We start from the raw sequence: 12,489 nt of genomic DNA, 5'->3' as shown, positions 1-12,489 counted from the left end.
GAAGGAAGGCACACCGAGCAAGCATTGCTGAGCGTGGATGCACTGGCAGCAGGCCGTGCAAGCGTCATGCAGCTCTCCTGAAACAGTTCCCCTGTAGATGGTTTGGGCAAGCTCAGGTTTCTGCTTTACTTGTTCACTGGGCTCTGAGCTATGCCTAGTCAACAGTCTGTTTATAGATCTGAACTTTAGCTTTGACTGGAACTTCACCTTGCTTTGCCTCTAGGTGGTTTAGACAAATTAACTTTCTCCTGCGCGGGCTGGTTTCCCAAACCCAGCACTATCTCCCTAGAGCTTTCTGTGCTGCAGCACTGCAGTGCCCTAAGGCAGGGTTAGGCCATTTGTTTACATATAAACATGTGGCACACTCCACCTGTACAAGTGTTTGGTTTTGCATAGCTAACAGATAACACGGTTGTAAATTTTATTGCTAAATATTATGAACATAGATTTATGATTTTTTTCCCCCCAAGAACTGTGGGCCTGATTCTGATCTCACTTTTACCAATTTTAGGTGGATATAGCAGGAACCTGTAACTTACACATGCATGAAATTAGGGTAAAACTCTAAAACCGGTTTGCTTTTCAATAGCACTAATATTACTTGTGGTTTTTGTTTAACATAATACAAACAATTCTTGAAAAAATTATTAGGTCATTTTTCAGCAAGATGCAAACATAAATGATTAAAATAATATATTTATTTCCATAATTTTCCATTCATTGCCTTATTTTATATTCATACTGCATAACGAATGTGACATTTTTCTGACAGTGTTACGACAATGACTATTTCTGCTTTTCTCTATTCTGTACATTACTGGGTTGTGTCTTTTCCCTGAAAATGTCTCTAAATGACTATTAACAGATATTTTTCCCCATTGTTCTTCCTTCTGCACATTCAGAATGGATCACCACAGAGAGCTGCTATTGCTGCATGGATCCTTCTAGACATTGTCTCAAACTGCCCAGGATTTTACAAAGCAATTTCAGTACTGTCACATCATACTTGAAACAGAATATCTAAAATAGGTAATTGTGTTTTCTTATTCATAGCATTAACATTTTGTACCATTTACGTAATTTCTTAAGTTCCTGTAAAATGAAATAAATCATACACTAGAAGCTCTGGTTTTTTTGGAAGGATACTCAAAAGTCTTGGGGGAATAATTTGAACTACTTATTCATAGAAAAAACATGTCTGTTTTAACATAAAATTTGTTGATTTAGTTGCTCCAAAAATACCAGTGAAAACTTGAATTTGAATGTCTTTGTAGGCTTCCTACAGGAAGAAAAAAGCATATGCAGACAAAAGGAAAAGGAAAGTTTATGAGACACATTTGCATTTGATTTTCACCTTAAATTGCACAAGAATCAGAATCATTACTGCACTGCTGAGTTTTCTTTCCTTCCTGAGTGGCTTTCAAATTTTGTTTCCAGTTTAGCTGCAAAAGCTACCAGCAGTATTGCAGTTGCAGTGGTGTGCAAGGGTTTGCTTTTCTGTTTGTATCTCTGGACACTATAAACCCCCCTTTTCATACCTGTTTCCTTTACATGAACAGTACATACAGGGATGGGATATCATGTGCTTCTTTGCATGCTATTATGAGTAGAAGGTCAGAGGCTTTAAGACCTACAATAATTTCAATTCAGATATGCCTTCTGAAGAATCTATTTCAAGAAAGGAAACAAAAAGTAAAACTGAACACAACAAATATTAACTTCATAATGGTTTTAGTTTGTTCAGTCAATATTAAACTGATAAAACTAATCTAAACAGAAGTAAATTATTTCAGAACAATTCTGTACAGATTTATAAAGAGATTTTCATGATGAAAATAATGCATAACTAAGAGTGCTTATTTTTGCATGCTTCACTAATTTTCTACATTCTAAGATCATTAATATGCACGATCATATCTTTTTGTGCTTGGATTCTTAGGTTTCATGTGCTGTTTATGTTTGGAGTGGTATAAAAGGTTATTTTATTTTAATGTACAGTGTCTTCACTTGTTATTACTTCTGTGATGTTCTATTGCAGAAGTGCTACAAATTGCGTGGTAACAGAATTGATGCCATCATGAACTGTATGCCATAGACACTGGGAAACTGCAAATGCAGCTGTGTTTATATCACCAGTGGAAAATCTCTTGTGCATCATCAGCATGTGAGGAATGTCCTAACAGGGTTCAGCTATTCCACAGCTCTTCTGCTTTTATCTTACAACTATCATGTGAAACATGTCAAGGACTATTTTTCCTGCAAAGTGCACCTGTTATACCACGGCAGGTGTAGGGTGCACGAGTTTACCAGCACTAAGCAGAAGTAACTGCAGAATGATCTGTGCTGTTTAAGTTCTGGTCCATTATAAGGGTGCTTTCTAACTAAATAATGACAGATGCAGAAGGTCAAAGAGAAGACAGCTCCTGATGAGTCTAAAAATCTGTATAATGAGGTTATACAGATGATGAGGTTAAAATATATATACATGTTTTGCAAATCAAAGTTGATGTTGTAATTCTTTAAAGAGCCATCATAATTCAGTTTAAGTAGATCTGTTCACTGGAAACAGATGTTAACTCCTTTCTGTGGAAAAGGTAAGGAGGGATTATTGTTTCTTTAGGGGGGCTGCACCGAGGAGATAATTACATGCTGTAAGGTATAATCACACAGCTAGAATAAGGAGTCCAGGGCAAAGTGGGACAATGATGTTTCTACTAGTACCTTTGACTGCAGTATAGGGAACTGCATTGTGTTACAATTTTAACCAAGCACATAACAACGCGGGTATGCCACGTCGTTCTTGTCCTCTCTGTGACTGTCAGCTGTCATGGTAACAACATTGCTATACGGACTAAAGGGGAAGGGATTTCAGAGTCTCTTAAATGGGAGAAAAAAACAGGCAGGGCTTGGGGGATATGTTTTGGGATAACGGGGTTCCACCATCAGAAATGCACGTGGCAATTTTGAAATCTCAAGATTTCTAGAACAGCCTTGGTAATTGGGAAAGCCATTGAGAATTGCTCTTACTTTTAGATTGTTGGTCTGCAAACCATTTAGACACTGGGTTCATACTCATGTTAAAAGGCTTAAATGAATGAATGAGTGTTGAATTTTTCAGAAGAATGATATTGTATAAGTGAACATATACCCACTATTAAGCAGAATCCATAGCATTAGTGAATTGGGTTTTGTGATATCTTTTGAAATGGAGATAATCCCTCAGAGAAGTGTTAGTCAAATCACAGCATGCCTTTGCCTTTCCTAGAAGGAACACTTATTGCTCAGAATGACTGCCAGCATTATGTGTCAGATTTAGACATCTCAGATGTAAATGTCTTTCAGTCTCATTTCTGCCCAACATACATGTTGAGTCAAATCATGAGTGAAGCAGAAATAGTACTTTAATACTAGCAGATCATTCTCTTGCCATCCTGCTACTCACAGCGATACCCTATAAACCCTGAGGGACCACACTATTATGTACTGCTAATAGAAAGTTAATCTGACCCAGAATTATTCTAATTCTGAGAAATTTGGAACAAAATCTCACTCCTCTTAAGTTCTTTATTATATCAAGTTGAACACTACTATGAGGCGCAATGGTTCCTACAACTCAGGCTGATGACTCAAAAACCTTAATCTTCTGCTGTTAATGACCTCAAATCTTTCTAGACAGTAAGCAGCAGAAAAATGATGGATTTTTCTTTCCCAAGCTGCTCTACTGAACAGACACAAGAAGCCCAATCTGGGCCTTTAAAAAGACACCCATAGCATGAGAAAAAACCTTGTAAATTCTCACATTAAATTTCAAACTTCATTCACGCAGGCTGTGACAACTTACTGCCTCACCTCAGGCATGTCCATGCATTCAAAACCTCGGTTTTCAAATCAACAAAATGCAAGTAAATGCATCATTTTCAGGAAATGGATATTTTACAGGGAAGCCTAATGAAGACAATTTTAGAAAGCATCTTCCTTCCTTTGGAAGCAAAACATACACTGGACACAAAGGAAAATATCAGGCTGCATTTAATACATACAAAATTACTGTCTGTCACATATTAGCAGTGTTCAAATGTAAGTGTAAAGCAGACAAAGCACCAAATTTGTAAAGCCAATCCACGTAATCACGTAATTGCTGTGAGAGATTAATTGTTCTCACTGCAGTTTTACCAGGCAAATGGACTTTTGTGGATTCCTTTACCTTAATTGATCCGTGCTGCCAAGTTCAGGCCATCTCTCGCTTCAGTCCCCTTCAATACAAGCCAGGCAGGTTCCTCTAGACAAAGAAATACAAGTAATTTTGTAAGATATTGATGAAAAGCTTGTGTATCTGAGCAAAAGACCAGACTGTTAGGCTTTATTAAATGGACTTTGTTTTTTCACAGTATGGGGAAAACTGATTCAGTCTTCCCCTCAGTTACTGGCATTTGTTTACTCACTGGTTCAAACTGATTCCATAAGCTTTTAAACGTGGGTGAGACAGAGAGGATACATAAAGCATCTCTTTCTTCTGTTGTGGTCAGGATGACCAAGTTGACCAATTTCTAATGAAAGATTTCATAGGAATATTTGTTCTGCTTAGCAGCTAGCTACCTGCACGAACGAGGAAACCTACTGAACTGTCACCACAGACTTCTGTTAGGGCATTGTGTGAGCATGGTGAATGGTTATAATGGTTTCATGATGTCTTCTGCCTACTCTCTGCTAAGAAAGTACAGACTGACAATAGATTTCAACAGTGAATAGTGGCTTTTTTAGTGTTTCAAAATGAAATGGACTAAAAACTGGAACTTCTGGCAGATTTTTCAGTTCATGATCTACAAATTACTTCTATGCCTTAACTGTGAGCAAATTTGGAAAAAGTAGTCCAAAACCTCTGTGATGAAAACCTGTTTGGTTTTCAGGTGTGTTTTCTTTTTAGAGTAATGTAAAGAAGAAGGATTTTTCTTTTCAACTGTGGAAGTAAATGAAATGTGTTATTGACTGAAGAGGGTGACTTCAGTTAGGTGCTGTAGTTACTGCAGTGGACTCCATCTGGAGACACATCTGAGAGCCATTAGAACTGGAATCCATAGAATTACTACAGCAGGAGCAGACATACTCCACCTAGATTTAATCTACAACAAATATCAATTAGCAAAATACTACAGGTTCCTAGGCTGTAGAACTCTACAGAAACTCTAGAAAACAGAATTGGATGCCAGTGTATTTCACTGTGTGGAGTACAAGCAGACACATTCACTTTAGTTCACAAGTCTACCTTAAATTTGAACTGCAGTTTCAGCTACCCTGGGAGATAATAACCAGCAGTTGGCAAAAGCCTGCTTCCAGGAGTAACTTTTCACCAACCTAATGCAGTTTCATAAGCAATCTTTAGAACTGGGCTGTTTCATTATTTGTATTTAATTACACATGTATTTAATTTTCATTTTTAATTTGTGCATGGCTCATTTTCTCTTTCCTATCAATGTAATTATCTCTTAAAAATAACTGCCAAGTTATTCTTATTCCTTTTCAGTCCACACGTGCATCTACAGTAATGGTTAAAGCTTGCAACAGACCCAGAGGACAGAGTGAATCTAGAGTATAAGATGTTCTGATACCAGGTATGAACCCTGATTCAGTGTAAATCATGCTCCTTTGTTCATCAGCTTTGGGAAAAAGCAGCGAGCAAGGAGGACCATGTTGAAAGTTATATAACGCAGCCTGCCTCCCTCCCCCCAACACACCTATTTTTAAAACTTCCGAGAATTTTAAAAGCTTAGAATTTTAATATATTCTTTCTTGGAATATATGATGAAAACATACCATAGAGCAGTTTAGCTAGAGACAGAATTTGCCTGGAATTATGTGAGACCATGGATGAAGGCTTTGTGACAGAAGCCTTGGTGGCAATGTTACTTTAAGGAGTTTCTGAGTTATTTCCCAGCCCCTGCCTATTCAGTCTCACCCTTGCTCCTGCCATTAAATCCTCCAGCTTATTATAGGAATGTGTGAAGCAGTAAACAGAGACAAGGTAAAATACATACCACTCTTGATTCTTCTTTTGGATTGTTTTTTTCCTTACCAGGCAAACATCGAATTCAACAAGCACAACTTGGAGACAGTATACCAGGGCTTAAAACTTAATTTTCATAGAACCTCAGGAGTTAGGTTAGCACTTGCTTAACTGCTTTACCTGATATGATTCAAATCCATCCCGTACATAGTGCACAAACCTGTGTGTTTTTTACATACAACTGTCTACTGAAATCTAATATCAAACCTTTTTATAAATTTTAGGCGAAAAAATGTCCTTTCCAAATATAATCTGCAACCCCAAACTACTTAGCAGATGAATGATCTCAATAAATATATTGTAACATGTAGTACTAAAGCAGACAGATTTACTGTTGGATCACACAGATAAGAATAATGACACCCAACCACCCAAGGGACTCTGAAAGTCATGCAGAAACCACTGTAATATTAATGTTCACAAATTACAGGAGGTGGTTAATATTTCTGCTGTGACTCATGTCTAAAACAAAAACTTGGAAAATTCTCAAGTTGCAGACTTTTTGTTTGCTCATTGGTGCTGTAAATTCACACTCCAGGGTTTAGGTCAGCCCCTTCTCTGTCATGTTTGTTGGTGTTATTCCCCCTCTAAGCAGTTTATTTGGGATAACAAGCCACTCCAGCCATCACCTGTCCCACATGGCAACAAGGAAATAACAGCAGTATTAAAAGATTAATTTGACCGCAACTGATGGCTTCTGTTTCACTCATGTTCCAGAATTTTCATGTTTCTATCACTGCATTTCTAACTTTGCTTTTGTTTAAGTAGACCTGACCTATGCTATCCACAGCCTGCTTGACTGCTTCATTTTCATATTATCAGTTATCATCAACAGGTTTTTCCACAGCTATGACCTTATTTTTCCCCTTCTGCGCAGGGTTAGGAATGTTAAATACACTTCGATAGAGAGGGGAAAAAAAAAAGTCCTGATTGAGAGTAGTCTGAGGGCTTTCAACCCTTAAGGGCTACATTACTAACTTGCCAGGGGATAAAAGACCATACCCTTTGCATATTTATTTGCATAAATACTAACATCAAAAGTTGCACAAATTTACAATATTTCCTTTAAATAACATTCTATACGAAAACCAGAAATAACATATTGCAAGCAAACCTGCAGGTGACTTATACACTGTCCTATCCTTGATTGTGGGAAGAAGATTACAGGTTATCATGCTCTTTGGCTGCATCCATTTTATACCAAAGTGATTTAAAAATACTGAAGGATACAGATGGTATACCAGGAGAACAATGACTGCTCTGCATGTTTGCTTACCACGTATCTACTTAAGGTGCATGGAGACAGGATTAGATAAATCCACATTTGAAGAGTATCTTGCTCCATAACTAGACAGAGTTAGCTCATATTTGCCACTTCCAAACAGAACAGATGATTCTGTGGTCCTGGAAAAATGTCCAGGTTTTGTAAGCTTTGCATTTTTCCTTAGAACAAATCTGGGATCAATAAAACTTAATGCTTAGACGAAATAAGAAGTGAACATCACCTGTTTACTAATGAGGCCATATGTGAGATGACACACGAGTTAAATTAGTCTTGGTACAGAACACCTTTTAGTGCTGTAACTCTGTATTCTGTCTATCACGGTACTGTGAATGGAGACAGCTTTCAGTGCAAAGTGAGATACTTTTTCAGAGAAACAATTAAATAGGCATGCTAGTCCTAGCGAAGAACCTGGGATTTTAGAACACACAAGACTAACCCTGTAGCAACACAGTAAGTTTTCTACAGGTGACAAGTGTCAGATGAATTTTGCTCTAAAGTTTTCCTGTTATAGAGAGGGAGAGAGATTAAATATTTGATGGAAATTAGTAAGGACCATGTAGCATCCCAGAAGTTGGTAGTTTTTGATATTTGCATTTGCATGCAGGACACGTGTTTGTCCATCATCTTTAAGTGGTATTCAGTGCTCGTAATGAGACATATGTCTCCTTTAGCATGCAGATTTCTGTTGTCAACCTAATAGAATTGCACAGGAATGAACCCAATAAAGTTAAATGAAAAATAATGCTAATTTTAGCCCTCATTACAGTAGGTCTATTCAATTTAACTCAAAGTAAGATCTGTGATAAAGCCAGTTTATTAGTATTAACTCATCCTGTAAAATTTTGTAGTTAAGATATTTTCTATTAAATTATGTAATATCATGTGAACAAAAACTCTAAAAACCTCACCTTTGTGGAAATGTTACCTGTTTCACTGCAGTCGGGAAATCCTTATGCAAGTTCAGGGGTTAAAGAAGTTTGAGCATCCCAAAGACACCCCCAATCTGCCCAAGGAACACTTATTTCGAATGCCAAAATTGAAGGGCAGGTCCAGGAGACCTGAGCTAAATAGGGCTGTCCACAGTTGTGGCAGGCCTGGGGCAGGGAAGGCTCTCAGAACACCCTCACTGCAGCTGAGGCCACACTGTCCCCTACAAAGCAACAGCCAGGGAGACCAAGTAACTATCAAACCCCTCATCCTTTCTTCTTCCACTCAAGAAATGTGCTAAACTTTTTCTTTTTTAAAAAAATAAAAGACCTATAATTACAGGTCTGCCCACTTGTGATACAGTGAAATGCAGATATGTCTTATGGGCGTGATAGTTTAAGTCGAGTTAGATGATGGTATTGTCAGCATTAAATAACCAGGTTCCCAGTTGACAAGGAAAAAAAGATAGCCCCCCACCTTCTTTGAACTTCTTGCATTCTGAGCATTCTTTCCATAAATCATTTAATAGCTGCCCTATTCATAGGAAAATGTATTGCTGAAGCTAAACAGTGAGGGGTTTTTTCCCTCCACTCCCATTGGAGGGAAGCATAATAAATTAAGCCTGATTTGCATGCAAGTTTGCATACACAAAACTCTTGTCATGAACTAGCAAACAATAAGCTGCTCATGTCAGAACACATTGTTCAAACAACAGTGTAAAACAGCTACTGAGCTGTAAGGCACATCGGTATTACCCTTCTGCTCTGTGTTACTGATACTTTGCCACAACAAATCTATACCCCTACAAAGGCAACAAAAAGAAACTCAGCAGCTTTGTATCTCTCCTTGTGCTGCAGTCCAAATAACCTCCATTGCTTTGTGGGACATCCTGAGGAGAGGGAAATTCTGAGTCCTAGATGAACCTCTATGCAGAATGTGTAAGCATAAAGAGCTTTCCCTAATGACACAAACGTTACCCCTCTCTTTCAGTGCGCTGCCTGGAAGCATACATCAGTTCATTTACTGGGCAACGTATAATTAGCTACTATCTGTGTCATGTTGCCATGAAACTTTTGGCATTACAATGTTGAGCAGACTGCTTCTGCAATTGGTGGCTTTGCAGGACTAAAAGCATGTTACGAGTCCAGCTGGGCGTGCTGATATCACAGGTCACCTAGACACAATTTCAAACACAGAGAAAAACTCTCCTGACGTGGCGTGTGGTTACATCAGAGCTTCTGACAGCTCTTCATGGGAAGGACGGGCATGCCAAGGTTTAGCGCTGCTTACCTCTGGGAACTACACATGCAGAGCTTGTTGTGAACACCTGCTTAGTGCCTGCTTACCTTGATTATCTCCTGGAATCTGTCAGAGGAACAGAAGCAAGGGGAACTAATTACTGTAACTCATCACTAGTAACTAGGAGGCAGCAGGAGAGATTTTTGGCTGTAAAGGACTGAATGAGAGCAGTAGTAACAGTTCGGGACAGTTACCTAACAAAGCATGCTTAACATTTGAAGAATATTGCCGACAGTCTTTGTCACATAGTGAAAGCACATTTATAAAAATTTAAAAAGACATTAGGTGCAGAGGGCTTCTGTCATCCTATGGTTAGGGTGCTCCCTTCAGATTGCCTCTGGCACATTTAGAAATGAAGGACCACTTCCAACATTAAGAAATTGTGCAGCAGACAGACTTCACTATTTGTTTTGGCAACCATTTCCATTTAAAACGCACTCAGCTTACACTGCATAAGCTATTTCTTTTCCTATGAGCCAAATGGATGCATACAGAATTTCCTAGCCTCCTGGTTCTATGATTGTATGGACAGAGGTAGCTGGTTTTGCACTGCCTCCTGTGCTTTCCCTTTTGAGTTTTGGCTCTGGTGGCTGTGTGAATGTGCTGCCCTAACTGCAGGTCTGATCTGCTTCAGTCTACTATGGCAATTCTACATACCCACAGTATTATTTAAATCACTCACGTTCCCCGCTGAACTACAGTTGCACCTGGTATGAAATGGACATTTAAGAGGTGAAGCAATGCCGTGTTACATTTTAAGGACATGATGTTAATAGGCGTAGCTCCTAAACTTGAATTTGGAAACCTATGCAGGGAGCTAGAATACTGTTAGGTAAATTAAGATATGGCAAAGACAGTATGGGCAATTCAAAAAGATCACAAACTCTTAAACTGGGACCAGAATGATTAGGAGCTCAGTTATATGTATCCTAGTAGTTTAGGATTGTATCACTACCTGCTCACACTCATCTTTTTGACTCAGAGAAGAATATATACCTGTCATACCTCCTTTTCCATGGTTGTCAGAGATGTGATTCCATGGGAATTACAAGTAACCTGGGTATGTCTGTTCTAGCATAAATGTTATAATTGTGCAGCATAGAAAGCACTCATTTCCTAAGCACCACCTAAGAGCCTATGTACTCACAACTGCTTTGTTGCTTTGAGTTAAGAGAGGCAGGTTAGCAACTGTCATCTACCCTAGGCTAAACCTGAGACTTAGAATCAACAGTAAGAGAATGAGAACAATTAGAGGGATAGATGAGAGACAGATACAAATAATTTCAGAAAAAATGTAAGGATTGGGGCATGAACCAAAAAGATGCTGGTCTAATTTAGCATGTCCTCAACAATTTTAATTTTTTTCCTGGCATGTTTATATTTACTCACGTGCTAGTCTTAAAAATTGACTCAGGCTTATGCTATTCAGCTGTTCTGTTGATTGCTCCAGTGATGATAATAGGTTAAAAAAATGGGGTTTCTTAAGGGGATGAAAGATCAGATCAACTCTGGCTTGATTTTTGTGCTGCCAATTTAAATCAAAGCAGTCAGATGGCCTGCTTGATTCATGGGCATGCTAAGAATATCAGATGCCTGTCAGCTGGAGACGTGAAACTGTAAACTAAAAAGCTGGTGGCTGTACAATTGCTGTAGCAAGAAAAGAAAAAGGAAGAGCAAAAGAAGTAGAAAATAAGATCTTATTAATGTAAAACAGGATTATGCATATGCTCTGCTGCACACACCCACACCCTACACGTGCTTTAGAGATCTGTAAATATTCTTTAGCTCTCCATTCATTTAGTTTCTGCTACTACAAATAGAAAATTTAAGTATCCGACTTCCGCATACCATTTCCAATACTAGATTTTTAGTAAGGACTTGGCAGGCAAGAGGTTAAATTTTTGCTCATCTGCTGGTCATTTCTGCCAAAAGACAGCGCTTGTCCCTCTGAGCAGAGAAAAATTTCAGTGAGTGGGGAAAGATTTTAGAGTGGTATATACAAATACCATTGTGAAAAAAAAAAAAAAAATCAGGAAAACCAATCCATCAGTTAATTACTGCCTTAGGTCCCAATCCAGCAACTACTGTGTGCTTACAGAGGCCTTTGAAGCCCAAGAGCATTAAGAGGGGCTCTGACACCCGCACGGCCATGGTGTCCTTTGCAGGGTGAGATGCATCAGTCAGTCAGTGTTGGCTCAAACAGGCACCAAGCTGAGCTTCAGTTTCAACAGAGGGGAGCTGGGGTTCTTGGTACTTTGCAAGACCGCTCCATGAGAGAAAACTGTATAAGGAATCTTTGTCAAAGGAACAATTAACAGTTTTTTAACAATTAAATAGAAAATGAGTAGCATGCAGATTAGAAATTAGAATTAGCTACTTCTAGAGCTGGCTTGACTTGCCACCTTGCTTCTTAAAGAGCAATGGATATCATATGCTGCACAAGGCTGAAAACATTGTTTGTTGCACAGAGATTTGGAGAGGAGTGCTTTTAGGATTTAAAACGAATCAAAACCAAGCTGAGGTAAAGCATAATTTGTATTGCAATTTAGCCAACAGAAGACATGCAAAAATTAGTTCTAGAGAGGTATTCTAAAAATTAATTTGCACAGGATATCAGCAGCCAGTATATTGTGCAAGTCACTCAGGAAGGGTTGTTTGGGTAGATGAAAGTCCTTACCACCTTACAACGTAAATAAGAAAAGCTTGAGTGTCTTTCTGTCCAGGTACTGACAGCCCTGCAGGTTTCTAGCACAGGACAAGTACCAGCTGAGATGCACTTAACAGCAATACCTCCAGGACCACAGCAACACAGATTCTTGCAGTTGTCAGCACTTAAAGCAGGGAAAGCTAGAGGTTACCAGAAGTGTACAGCACGCTCTTGGTTCATACTTTACAGATCCTGAGGTGTGGGTACTTG

Source organism: Strix aluco, chromosome 13, assembly GCF_031877795.1.
Source record: "Strix aluco isolate bStrAlu1 chromosome 13, bStrAlu1.hap1, whole genome shotgun sequence".
Lineage (NCBI taxonomy): Eukaryota > Metazoa > Chordata > Aves > Strigiformes > Strigidae > Strix > Strix aluco.
Note: the sequence above shows the minus strand (reverse complement) of the source record.